Raw genomic sequence first — 13,978 nt, 5'->3', positions numbered from 1 at the left:
CGATTTAGAAGAGATAGGGGATCCAGTATTAGAATCGGAATTTAAAAGAACGTTGGAGGACTTACGGTCAAATAAGGCAGAAGGGATAGATAACATTCCATCAGAATTTCTAAAATCACTGGGGGAAGTGGCAACAAAACGACTATTCACGTTGATGTGTAGAATATATGAGTCTGGCGATATACCATCTGACTTTCGGAAAAGCATCATCCACACAATTCCGAAGACGACAAGAGCTGACAAGTGCGAGAATTATCGCACAGTCAGCTTAACAGCTCATGCATCGAAGCTGCTTACAAGAATAATATACAGAAGAATGGAAAAGAAAATTGAGAATGCGCTAGGTGACGATCAGTTTGGCTTTAGGAAAAGTAAAGGGACGAGAGAGGCAATTCTGACGTTACGGCTAATAATGAAAGCAAGGCTAAAGAAAAATCAAGACACTTTCATAGGATTTGTCGACCTGGAAAAAGCGTTCGACAATATAAAATGGTGCAAGCTGTTCGAGATTCTGAAAAAAGTAGGGGTAAGCTATAGGGAGAGACGGGTCATATACAATATGTACAACAACCAAGAGGGAATAATAAGAGTGGACGATCAAGAACGAAGTGCTCGTATTTAGAAGGGTGTAAGACAAGGCTGTAGCCTTTCGCCCCTACTCTTCAATCTGTACATCGAGGAAGCAATGTTGGAAATAAAAGAAAGGTTCAGGAGTGGAATTAAAATACAAGGTGAAAGGATATCAATGATACGATTCGCTGATGACATTGCTATCCTGAGTGAAAGTGAAGAAGAATTAAAACGGAATGAACAGTCTAATGAGTACACAGTGTGGTTTGAGAGTAAATCGGAGAAAGACGAAGGTAATGAGAAGTAGTAGAAATGAGAACAGCGAGAAACTTAACATCAGGATTGATGGTCACGAAGTCAATGAAGTTAAGGAATTCTGCTACCTAGGCAGTAAAATAACCAATGACGGACGGAGCAAGGAGGACATCAAAAGCAGACTCGCTATGGCAAAAAAGGCATTTCTGGCCAAGAGAAGTCTAGTAATATCAAATACCGGCCTTAATTTGAGGAAGAAATTTCTGAGGATGTACGTCTGGAGTACAGCATTGTATGGTAGTGAAACATGGACCTTGGGAAAACCGGAACAGAAGAGAATCGAAGCATTTGAGATGTGGTGCTATAGACGAATGTTGAAAATTAGGTGGACTGATAAGGTAAGGAATGAGGAGGTTCTACGCAGAATCGGAGAGGAAAGGAATATGTGGAAAACACTGATAAGGAGAAGGGACAGGATGATAGGACATCTGCTAAGACATGAGGGAATGACTTCCATGGTACTAGAGGGAGCTGTAGAGAGCAAAAACTGTAGAGGAAGACAGAGATTGGAATACGTCAAGCAAATAATTGAGGACGTAGGTTGCAAGTGCTACTCTGAGATGAAGATGTTAGCACAGGAAAGGAATTCGTGGCGGGCCGCATCAAACCAGTCAGTAGACTGATGACCAAAAAAAAAAAATCTACATTATTCCGTGGTTTATTAAGTTTTCAAATTTATACTGACTTTTTGATCATCCGATAGGTGTAGAACCTCCTGACACAATGCCTATCTTAGCAGTCACAGTATCGCTATCAGACAAGTGTGGCGTGGGTGATCCTGTACAGGGACAGAGCATGTGAGCCATCATCGTGACTGGACTGAAAATGATGGGGCGTGACAGTGGTCACAGAGCATACGGAAATCGAGAAAACACAGGTAACCTCTCGTTTTCCGTTGAGCTTGGCAGACACCAGAAGTGTCTGAAGCGCTCCTCAGCGAGGCAGCTTCTGGTCGCTAGACGCACCGCGCCTGTTTCTGGGCACGCCTTGTGCCGCTGACGGTAACTGTCTCTGTGCAAACGCAGGCGTGTGTCGCGTCTGAACAGCAACACCTTGTGCCTGGGAGGTATGCGGAAGCGTGGACGAGCAAACTGACGGGAGGCGAGGCACTCGCCCCTGTGCGCGGGTAGTCGAGAACAGTTAGGGAGGGCACTCAGGATGTGCTCCGCTGGGCGGTGGAGGAGGGGGAGGAAGTGGTATGCAGAGAGCGGCGGGCCAGCTGCCGCGGCTCCAGACGCCCCCGTCCCGTGCCGCCCCCGCACACAACCGGTTCCCGCGGCCGCTGAGTCAGCCCGCGGGGCTCGTGACGTGCCGGCCGTCGCTCTCGTCGTCCATCTGATCAGACCGGCCCGCGCACACACGTCTGGCCGGCCTCCCGCTGCACCGCACCCTGTATCAGATGCACGTGGCACACTTCTGAGGGGCCCGCCGGCTGGGGGATGCGGGAGGCGCGGGCCGTCCGTGACTCCGTGCACTCGCCTGCCTCGTCTTGTATGAACACTTCACAGGACCAACTATGGGGGGTCGGAAATAGTCATGGTCAAAATTACTGAGCTCTACATTAAAACCGCAGCTTCAGGAAGGATAGCGAATGATTAAATTTTACACTGATGTCACACAGACCATGCGATGTTGTTGTTGTGGTCTTCAGTCCTGAGACTGGTCTGATGCAGCTCTCCATGCTACTCTATCCTGTGCAAGCTACTTCATCTCCCAGTAACTACTGCAATCTACATCCTTCTGAATATACTTAGTGTATTCATCTCTTGGTCTCCCTCTACGATTTTTACCCTCCACGCTGCCCTCCAATACTAAATTGGTGATCCCTTGATGCCTCAGAACATGTCCTACCAACCGATCCCTTCTTCGAGTCAACTTGTGCCACAAACTTCTCCCCAATCCTATACAATACCTCCTCATTAGTTATGTGATCTACCCATCTAATCTTCAGCATTCTTCTGTAGCACCACATTTCGAAAGCTTCTATTGTCTTCTTGTCCAAACTATTTATCGTCCAAGTTTCACTTCCATACATGGCTACACTCCATACAAATACTTTCAGAAACGACTTCCTGACACTTAAATCTATACTCGATGTTAACAAATTTCTCTTCTTCAGATACGCTTTCCTTGCCATTGCCAGTCTACATTTTATATCCTCTCTACTTCGACCATCATCAGTTATTTTGATCCCCAAATAACAAAACTCCGTTACTACTTTAAGTGTCTCATTTCCTAATCTAATGCCCTCAGCATCACCCGACTTAATTCGACTACATTCCATGATCCTCGTTTTGGTTTTGTTGTTGTTCATCTTATATCCTCCTTTCAAGACACTGTCCATTCCGTTCAACTGCTCTTCCAAGTCCTTTGCTGTCTCTGACAGAATTACAATGTCATCGGCGAACCTCAAAGTTTTCATTTCTTCTCCATGGATTTTAATACCTACTCCGAACTTTTCTTTCTTTTCCTTTACTGCTCAGTATACAGATTGAATAGCATCGGGGAGAGGCTATAACCCTGTCTCATTCCCTTCCCAACCACTGCTTCCCTTTCACGTCCCTCGACTCTTATAACTGTCATCTGCTTTCTGTACAAATTGTAAATAGCCTTTCGTTCCCTGTATTTTACCCCTGCCACCCTCAGAATCTGAAAGAAAGTATTCCAGTCAACATTGTCAAACGCTTTCTCTAAGTCTACTAATGCTAGAAATGTAGGTTTGTCTTTCCTTTATCTATCTTCTAAGATAAGTCGTAGGGTCAGTATTGCCTCGCGTGTTCCAATATTTCTACGGAATCCAAACTGATCTTCCCCGAGGTCGGCTTCTACTAGTTTTTCCATTCGTCTGTAAAGAATTCGCGTTAGTATTTTGCAGCTGTGACTTATTAAACTGATTGTTCGGTAATTTTCACATCTGTTAACACCTGCTTTCTTTGGGATTGGAATTATTATAGTCTTCTTGAAGTCTGAGGGTATTTCGCCTGTCTCATACATCTTGCTCACCAGATGGTAGAGTTTTGTCAGGACTGGCTCTCCCAAGGCCGTCAGTAGTTCTAATGGAATGTTGTCTACGCCTTGGGCCTTGTTTCGACTCAGGTCTTTCAGTGCTCTGTCAAACTCTTCACGCAGTATCGTATCTCCCATTTCATCTTCCTCTACATCCTCTTCCATTTCCATAATATTGTCCTCAAGTACATCGCCCTTGCGTAGACCCTCTATATACTCCTTCCACCTTTCCACTTTCCCTTCTTTGCTTAGAACTGGGTTTTCATCTGAGCTCTTGATATTCATACAACTTGTGGTGGACCTGCTTTTGCCCGGTGTAGTGCAGCAACTCCACGTGGCATAGACTCCACAAGTCCCCTGCAGAAATACTGAGGCTTGATGCCTCTATAGCGAACCATAACTGCGAAAGTTTTGGTCCAGGATTTTGTGCAAGAACTGACCTCTCGATTATGCCCCATAAATATTTGATGGGATTCATCATGTCGTGCGATTTGTGTGGCCAAATCGTTCATTCCAATTTATTTTTTCCACATTCAGTGCTCTGAACATTGCATTTCGTAGCAGTAGTGATCCACCCCACAGAAGTCCAACAGCTTCCAGAGCGCGATTGTATCCTGTATGAGCTCAGCTCTCGCCGTCTCGCGAATCTGGGTCCATCAACACCCATACATGTCTGCTAAAAGAAGGTTTTTTCCCACATTTGCTGATACGTAACTGAACAGACTCCGGAAAGTTGACTCTGCCGAACGTTTCACCATTTTCAGTTCAAAAAAAAAAAAAATGGTTCAAATGGCTCTGAGCACTATAGGACTCAACTGCTGAGGTCATTAGTCCCCTAGAACTTAGAACTAGTTAAACCTAACTAACCTAAGGACATCACGAACATCCATGCCCGAGGCAGGATTCGAACCTGCGACCGTAGCGGTCGCGCGGTTCCAGACTGCAGCGCCTTTAACCGCACGGCCACTTCAGTCGGCCCATTTTCAGTCTTACGGAGGTGATATACCAACATGAAACTCTAAAAACTTCTATTCACTACAAAGTAAAGGAAAGAACCTTTCAAAAAGATTCACCCGATTTCACAAGAGTATATCTTGTATATGAAGTTGAAGTTAACGTTGAACATTTGTGGAAAAGTAAATGAAGATTTTGATCCAAAACGTAATTATAAAAAGTGGTGAAGATTGTATGAGCATACATGTAAAAAAAATATGCACTTGTAAAATCGTATCACTCTGTTGAAAATGAAATCTGTATAGGACTTTGCGTGAGTAGTAACTCGTACCAAGTTTTTGCCTTCATTCATGTAGGTGATTTGTGAAATTGGATTAATCTGTCCGAAATATCCTGTATTTAGCTCAAAAGCTATTCGAAAACTAACTTCTGTTAATTTATAAAACAAAGAATCCATAAAATTATGATTGATTATTTCCTTTCCGTCTCGAAAAATGTCATCTCTCCCCATCCGTTTATCACTCCTTCTGTGTCTTAACAAAGGCCAAGAAGGGTCGACGATTTCTGTCGAACGAGGATGTGCAGCAGGCATTATGTATTTCTTGACGCAGCAGAAGACGGCATTCTACCAAACGAGTGCCGGCCGGTGTGGCCGAACGGTTCTAGGCGCTTCAGTCTGGAACCGCGCGACCGCTACGGTCGCAGGTTCGAATCCAGCCTCGAGCATGGATGTGTGTGATTTTCTTAGGTTAGTTAGGTTTAAGTAGTTCTAAGATCTAGGGGATTGATGACCTCAGGTATTAAGTCCCATAGAGCCATTTGAACCATTTTGAACCAAGCGAGTATCTTCAACTTGGTGTGTAGGTGAGATGATTGCCTCATTGCCCACGGCGATTTCGCTTGATTGGCGTTCGCTTTCTGGACTGTACGTCCTTCCAACGGAAACTTTTTGATCGCCCCTTATAGACTGAACTTAATTTTACCAAGAAAGCATAAACATAAATCTCTGACAGCATTTTCTACCAAAGAATGAAACTGCAAAACAAACTGCCGAAGAATATTAAAGAAATTGCTAAAACAAACTTATTTAAAACGACAACTAAAAAGTACCTGTTAAGCAATACATGTTGTACTTCGAACGATTGCTTAGATAACACTGAGTAGCGGTGTGGTAAAAAAAAAAAAAAAAAAGTAACATATGTGGACAGCACAGAGTAGGGGTTTGGTAAAAAAATGTAAAGCATGCCAGTGGTAGTAACGATAATAAAACATTTACAATGCCACAAGACATTTTCGCACTTTCTTTTAATTTTATGGTGAAACTTACTCCTAAAGCTACGCAATGAATAATAATAAAACTGTGCCCTCTTTTGAGCTCAATATCTCACTCTTTATAGAAGGATTCTGACTCAGTTTTCAGGCTAACAAATGGCAAGTTGCGATACACAAAATGTAATGGCGTCAACTCAAAAAATGGTTCAAATGGCTCTGAGCACTATGGGACTTATCAGCTGTGGTCATCAGTCCCCTAGAACTTAGAACTACTTAAACCTAACTAACCTAAGGACATCACACACATCCATGCCCGAGGCAGGATTCGAACCTGCGACCGTAGTAGTCGCGCGGTTCCGGACTGCGCGCCTAGAACCGCGAGACCACCGCGGCCGGCTGACGTCAGCTTATAGCGTGTAGTGCTATGAGACCATGTGTGTGTAGTGTGCCGAGTGACTGCGAGTGAGAAATGAACGAGCAGTGTGGCATTAGCGTTTTACATTATTAAACAACTTTTCTGTAAAGCAGCATTGAACGCTAGGGATAAACTAAATGAGGTAGCAATGTTTCAAACAGAGTGGCTTTGTGTTCGAAGGGGGGCAGCTCCAACATTTTACATTATTAAACAACTTTTCTGTGAAGTAGCATTGAACACTAGGGGTAAAACAAATGAGGTAGCAATGTTTTAAACAGAGTGGCTTTGAATTCGGGAGGGTGGAGGCTTCAACCTTCATCGGGGCATCCTGATTTAGGCTTTTCGTTATTTCCTTAAAATGCCGCAATGGTTTCGACTATAAGGCCACGGTCGACTACCTGTCCCCCCTTTGTCATAGTAGACCTATAAGTATGTAAATGTCAGTATGTATGTAAATTATTTGAGTTTTGTTGTTTCTAAATTATAATACATGAAATGTCCAACATCCTCGTGAAAAATATCTACGGATGGATAAAATAACTACTACTGCTAAACAAAGTTATAGCTGGGAAGATACTGAATGATAGTTCAGTAATCGTGGACCAACAGTTTTATTTGATTCAGTGTTTAACCTTTGCAACAATTTCATTTGTAACAACAGTCATCCACTTCTTTCTTCGCCGTGGACGATAGTCCTAGCTTCCCGAAACTGAAGGTACCATTTTCATACAGCACTCTCACAATGCACAATCTGTATACTGTACTAAGTTCGCTATGAATGGTTGCAACTTTCGTGTTTATCGCAAACAGAAAACGGATTACGGCATGTGATTCACAGGCGTCGGGATTTCGGATGACAGCGGCGATTTATATTTACACCGCATAATAGACTCCAGCAACATTTCCGCTGCAATCCACACCCGGCTGGCGACACAGCTATGTTCATCATAAGAATAAACCTGATGTAAACAAACACAATCACGATGATTGATCAGAATCCGCAGCACACGTATGCTGGTGTTGTTATGCTCTTGGAAGTTGCTCCTACGTTTATTGAAAGTTGAAGATACTATAATGTATTAACAGCCGTCAACGTTTTTCTTAATCACTCTTTAGCCGTGTAGTTTTTATTTCAAAAATCGTGTACAGTCGCAGTCTCTATACATTTGTGCTCTGATTGTCGCTCTTTTAACACGCAGTATGAAATTGGCTCAGGCTACGAAGGTTGTCCAGAAAGTAAGTTCCGATCGATCGCGAAATGGAAACCACAGTGTAAATCAGAAATGCTTTACCTGCAACTGTTAGCTACAGTTTCCAGCCACTGCTCTACATAGTCACCACTCCGACTTAGACATTTGTCGTAGCGTTGTACCAACTTTCCAACATCCTCGTCATAGAAGGCAGCCGCCTGTGCTTCCCGCCAATTCTCTACGCTCATCTATAGCTCGTTGTCTGCGCGAAAATGTTGTCTTCATAGCCAGTAGTTAATGTAAGCAGCGACGAAACACAGAGGGAGCGAATTACGGGCTATAGTGCGGGTGATCAAACACTTCCCATCGAAAACGCTGGAGGAGCATTTTTATTGCCCCTGCAGATTGCGACCGAGAATTGTCACGAAGTAGGAACCGTATGACAGTTCTGCAATGTGGGCTGCATAACATCAGGCGAAATCTCTGACCAGGACCTCATACTTGGCAGGAGACACTATTTTCTACGCAACTTTATGCGCTCAGGACTGGAAGGAGCGAAGTGATGCAAACCGACACGCATACTAGACACAGTGTGGAACACATATGTACAAAACTTTATTAGATTATCACAATGGTTTCCATTTCTTGACCGATCGTAACTTACTTTCTGGACAACCCTCGTACTTACTGCTCCGTAGCGAAACACGCGTGTGGAACACGGTTAAAAAGTGCCGAGAATTAGGTTGTTCTTAATGTTTTCCATAAATTTACAGAAAAAATCGGTTTTGAATTTTTTTCCGAGAGACTGTATTTGATAGAGCTGACACGAAAATACAGGGTGTCCCAGCTATCTTGTCCACCCAAAATATCTCTGGAACAATAACAGCTATTGGAAAACGACTTTCACCGGTATCAATGTAGGGCTGGGGCCCATGAATGTACATATTTGGAAACATTCTAAAACGAAAGCATATGTGTTTTTTAACACAAACTTATGATTTTTTAAATGGACCTCCTATATTTTTTCTTCAGCAATCCATAGCATGACAAAGCACATACACAATGGCGTTGATTGCATCGCAATATTCCCATTACATCCCGAGATATTGAGACGCGAAGTTGACGCTTGAAACACCCGACATGCGCTGCTAGCGCACGTCCTGAGGCTCAGGCGTGAACCCCATGCTGCCCGTAATCGCGATGTGATTGACATGCGTAATCACACTTCCATACTTATTAAGAGGTCCGAAACGAATAATACGGTCTGCTGCCATCCTGCATTAACGTCCCGAGCCTCAGGACGTGCGCTAGCAGCGCATGACGAGTGTTTCAAGCGTCAACGTCGCGTCTCAATATCTCGGGATGTAATGGGAATGTTGCGATGCAATCAACGCCATTGTGTATGTGCTTTGTCATGCTATGGATTGCTGAAGAAAAAATATAGGAGGTACTTTTAAAAAAACATAAGTTTGTGTTAAAAAACACATATGCTTTCGTTTTAGAATGTTTTCAAATATGTACATTCATGGGCCCCAGCCCTACATTGATACCGGTGAAAGTCGTTTTCCAATAGCTGTTATTGTTCCAGAGATATTTTGGGTGGACAAGATAGCTGGGACACCCTGTATATTGGCTGTGTAGCGGAATCGGTAACGTAGCAGACTAAATATGTGGTGCCGTTCGTGGATCCCTGGTTCATGTCTCGCGTTGGTGGGCTTTTTTTTTTGTTCAATTTTAAATACCTACATATCGTAATTGTAAAATTCTTCACCATCTTTTTATGAATTATGCAGGTCTTCTTGTTTCTGATTACATATTGCACATGAAATTCCTGTTTTCATTTCAAATATAAATTCTTAATTATAAAGGTTGCTTAAATTAAGAAAACACAACAATTTCTTTTTTAGGGCAAAAATGAAAAATTAAATACTCATTATTTGGAGTGTATCCATTGTTTTATACCACAGAAGTAGCCTCACACGAACAGGAGTGATAAGTGTCGTAGAAACATGAAAAACAATTATTTTCACAGCATCGAGCACACCATACAAATGCTGCATTTTTACGTTGGCCACTGTACCATTATAATATGAACCCAACAGAACTGCTCTGGAGCCAAGTTAAGGGATTTGTTGTAAGAAATAACAAGACTGTTAAGCTGCCAGACGTACTGGAACAAACGCATGCAGCTTTTTTACACGTCACTGCTGAACGCTGGCGGGATATAGATCGCCACGACATAAAAGAAGACGAGAAAACACGGCGCCTGGTGGCTTCATAGATTCTGTTGTTGATCAACTCGTTATCAACGTAGCAGATGACAGTTCCAGAACTGAAATGCATTTCTCTGATTCGTGTAAAGAAGGAGGTAAGACATTACCAGACGACTGACTGTAATTAACCCCTTCAATGGCTTCAGTATTCAACAGTACGGTGAAATCCCTGTAGCATGCTTTTGCATCACGTATAGCTCGCTCAGAAAAATTACCCTGCGCTTAAGTTAGGAATTTTCATCACTACTGTTTGTAATTAGATTACTATATTAGATGAGACAGAGAACATTTTATGCTTTCCGTCTGGTCACCTAAGAAGCGTGCAATAGTGCTGGAGTTTTGCCGAATATTATTTCATTCTCTTTAAAAATTAAATGGCATTCGAAGCTATATTGCTTCTCTGTTCCCCTCTTTTTTCGTCTGAACTGCAGCTGGTCGCATCATTGCAGGTTAAATGGACCAGCTGGCTGGCCAGTGCTGTCCAAGTTAAACACCGGTAAAGCTGTTGTCCTGCATTATTGCTCAGTCCATGTGCGTGTAACAAAGCAAAAACTTTATCCTTGTGATTTTACTTGGTGGACTGCACAGAGTTTGGCTTTCGCTCCACATGAAATGAAATCCAATGAGATTCAACCAAATGCGGAAGAATATATGGCGTAATATTTACATCAGGTTTATTCTTATGATGAACGCACTATAGATGATGAATTAAAAAATCCCGTTACCACCTCCTGCCCCCCACTCCTCCACGCAGCAGACAGCATCAAAACCTACTTCCCGAACAGCCCTCGTACAACAAGTAAATACACACCTGCTTTTGTCGAAACAGCGGTTCTCCTACTAGTTTTACCATCCTCAGCTAGCATGTGTTAGCGTAGATCACGTGTAACCGTTTACTGATAAATCACTGAACGCCTCGCCCCCAATTGTTTAAAGAACGAACTCCCTATGTATCAAACAGCTTCAGACGTCTGACTGCTTTACAAATGAGTTAATGTGTTAAATATTTTGTCATTTTGCACGTAAACCCGCCAGAGTTTAGTTAAGGTTTGAAATTACGCTAAAAGTTAGTTGGAAGTAGCTAAGTGCTCTAATTATCAAACACTTCAGTATAGTTTGGGTAAATTGCGCTCAGTTTTAAGAACAAGAGAGTTTTTCATGGATCTCAATTTTTATTACGTCATATCTCCTGAACTATATGCCGTACAATGATATCGTTTTGAAAGTACAGTCAGTGGCATATGTGGATACCGTCTGCAGAGTTTGATGAGAAAGAAGTTTGTAGTAAAGAAATAATGAATTAAAAGGCCATGCCTGACCCTGCAGTTTCACTGCATGAACAGTGAAAATGTAGCAAGCGAGAAACTTTTTTTCTCTCTTTGTCATTTTGTGAGGGTGTCAGCGAGAAAAAGTTTCGTAAAGGTTTGAAATTACGTGCTCTGATTTTCAAATACTGGCTGAGCATAGTCTGGGAATTTACCCGCCGTGAGTTACTTTGCCGCGAGGCATATACACAGTTTCCAATTGCAACAGTTGACTTATTCGGTTAAGCCATCAAGCCGGCCGCTGTGGCCGAGCGGTTCTAGGCGCTTCAGTCCAGAACCGCGCTGCTGCTACGGTCGCAGGTCCAAATCCTGCCTCAGGCATGGATGTGTGTGATGTCCTTAGGTTAGTTTAAGTAGTTCTAAGTCTAGGGGACTGATGACCTCAGATGTTAACTCCCATAGTGCTTAGAGTCATTTGAACCATTTAAGCCATCAACGTGAGGTTACCAGCAGAAAAATGGTCGTATCGACGCATAAAATATATGAATATGCTCCTGGTTAACCTGACTGAGAAGTGGGTTACCAGTCATTTTACCTGCTTGAGTGCCGTTAAAAATTTTCGAAAAATCTTGGTATGCGAAAATATTCGCGCTCTTTTTAACATGCAACTCACCTCTCACTCCCCCCATTTCCCGTAACTGTAATTCCCTCACTCCCAGTAGTCCACAGGTGCAAGTCGCTCACATCCATCTACTGCCACTTGTCCACTCTCACTCATTTATTCAGCCCAACTGACTGTCACTATCTCTCTGTGTCTAACTGTCGCCGTCTCCTGCCTCACAGCCACAATCTCCTTCGTTCCCTCCTACTATTACTTTCGCCTGTCACTGTCACAGTCTTCCTCTAGCTCTCTCTTACTTCCACTACCTCAGTGATTATTTCCCACTGCTACTGCCTCTCCTAACTATCACTATCTCTCTCTCTCTTCCTCATTGTCATTATTGATTGTAGGCTCTCTCATTATCTTTGGCTCTCACCGACTCACCGCTTCTGTTTGTTTCTCTCCCACTGGCACTGTCTCCTTCACTATTTTCATAGCACTGTTCTGTCACTGTCAACTATGTTCCACTGCCCCTATGTCCCTCTCTTTGTCTCTGCCATTCGCTCTTTCTATAACGTAACTACTATCTTCCGGTATTTATTATTTTTCCGTGTCTTTCCCACTGCCAATTCTCTTTCTCTCTCAGCATAAGAAAGTACGAGTATCTTTTCGGGAAAATTTTTAAAGGTGCTGAGGAAAGTAGAATGAGACAGCTGGTTCTCTGACTTTTCAGTCAGTGTATTTCAGATATGAGCATATTCACCGTTTTTGTGGTCCGATTGAAGATTTTTCCACTGGTCTTTTCCCTTATACAGCAGGGCATGTGACTCATATAAAAAGATTTTTTTAGGTCAGTAAAATTTTGATAATTTACTTATAAGAAATTAAAATAACGCAAAACTAATTACATTTTTACATCTCAGACCGAATTTTAGGTGCACGAAAGTTCAGCATGTGTTTCGGTACTGCGACATGGGTTTCCCAGAACCGTTCTGATGATAACGGAGATAATTTACAGCGTATTTTTCAATGCTACGTCACTTGATAAACAACGTTCTCGCCCCACATCGGATTTTACGTGTACTAGTAGGGTAACTTCGAGTCTCTGTATCCTAGAAACGGATAAAGATATCAAGAAAATTTTCAAGGCTGTTCATGATCGGGATCTTAGGAAAATATTGTAAAAGTCTCAGCCATCAGCAGTCTGGGAACCTGTGGCTCGGTTTTGGTACCCAAAACCATGTTCTGGGGATGTTTCTGGATAACGAGTAAAGGTTTTTAAACACGGCAAGATGGTACTTCTAGATAGCAGCCTAGAGAATGTACTGTTAAAATCCGAGTAATTTGCTGCGGTTAGATATTTAGATATCCGCCACTGACGTTGAAAAAAGGTGGAAAAATCTTTTTTTCGGTTTTTGTGAGAATCCCTCCATGTGCTAAATGGTGCCTCCATTGGCCCCTTCAAGGCACAACGTAGACCATATCTAACGTAAAAAGAACCAATCGATTTTCTCCATTTGCTTAAGCTGGAGGAAGTGTGTAATGTTCAAACTTTGACTCGGTGCTGCAGTCAGTTACAGTAAGACGGTCCTTCTGTTGGGTATGCAGTTGGTCCCTAGTCCGAGGAGTATCCAAAAAGCTCAATCCTACCTTTCTATCACAACAGAGCCCGAGGTATGAGCCCCGGAAAAATCCCGTTTTTAAGAGCAGCGTTTCGGAACGTGCTGGTAGCACACGCTGTCACACGCGTACCGATAGCTCTTCATAAATAGATTGCAACTGCATTCTAAATTTTTAAATTCGGTCAATAGCTGTACGAAGTAGTGAAATATAAATTTTTGTTACACCCGCAAGCCGTTAGTTAGACAACTTGGAACTGGGAGCATGCACCGGGCTCAATATTTACCACTGTAGCCCCTTCGCTTCCGTACTCGGTTCGTAGTCTAGTAACTAACGTTGCTTCCTCTGGATCACGGAATCCCGGTTTCTTTCCCGAACGGATGGGGTATTTTCTCTGCCTAGAGGCTTGGTGTTTGTGTTGTCCTCATCATTACATCATCATTCGTGAAAGTGGCGAGAATGAACAGCGTCAAGACTGGGAATTTGGACGATCGCTG

At 42.9% G+C, this 13,978-nt stretch overlaps 1 protein-coding gene across 1 annotated transcript in view; it reads left to right on the top strand.

Annotated features, from left to right (window-relative positions):
• LOC126416386 (agrin) overlaps positions 1 to 13,978 on the top strand; it is a 354,777-nt gene that overhangs the window by 286,128 nt on the left and 54,671 nt on the right. The window lies entirely within an intron of this gene.

This window comes from Schistocerca serialis, chromosome 8, assembly GCF_023864345.2.
Source record: "Schistocerca serialis cubense isolate TAMUIC-IGC-003099 chromosome 8, iqSchSeri2.2, whole genome shotgun sequence".
NCBI lineage: Eukaryota > Metazoa > Arthropoda > Insecta > Orthoptera > Acrididae > Schistocerca > Schistocerca serialis.
This window is presented reverse-complemented; position numbering and strand designations above follow the sequence as displayed.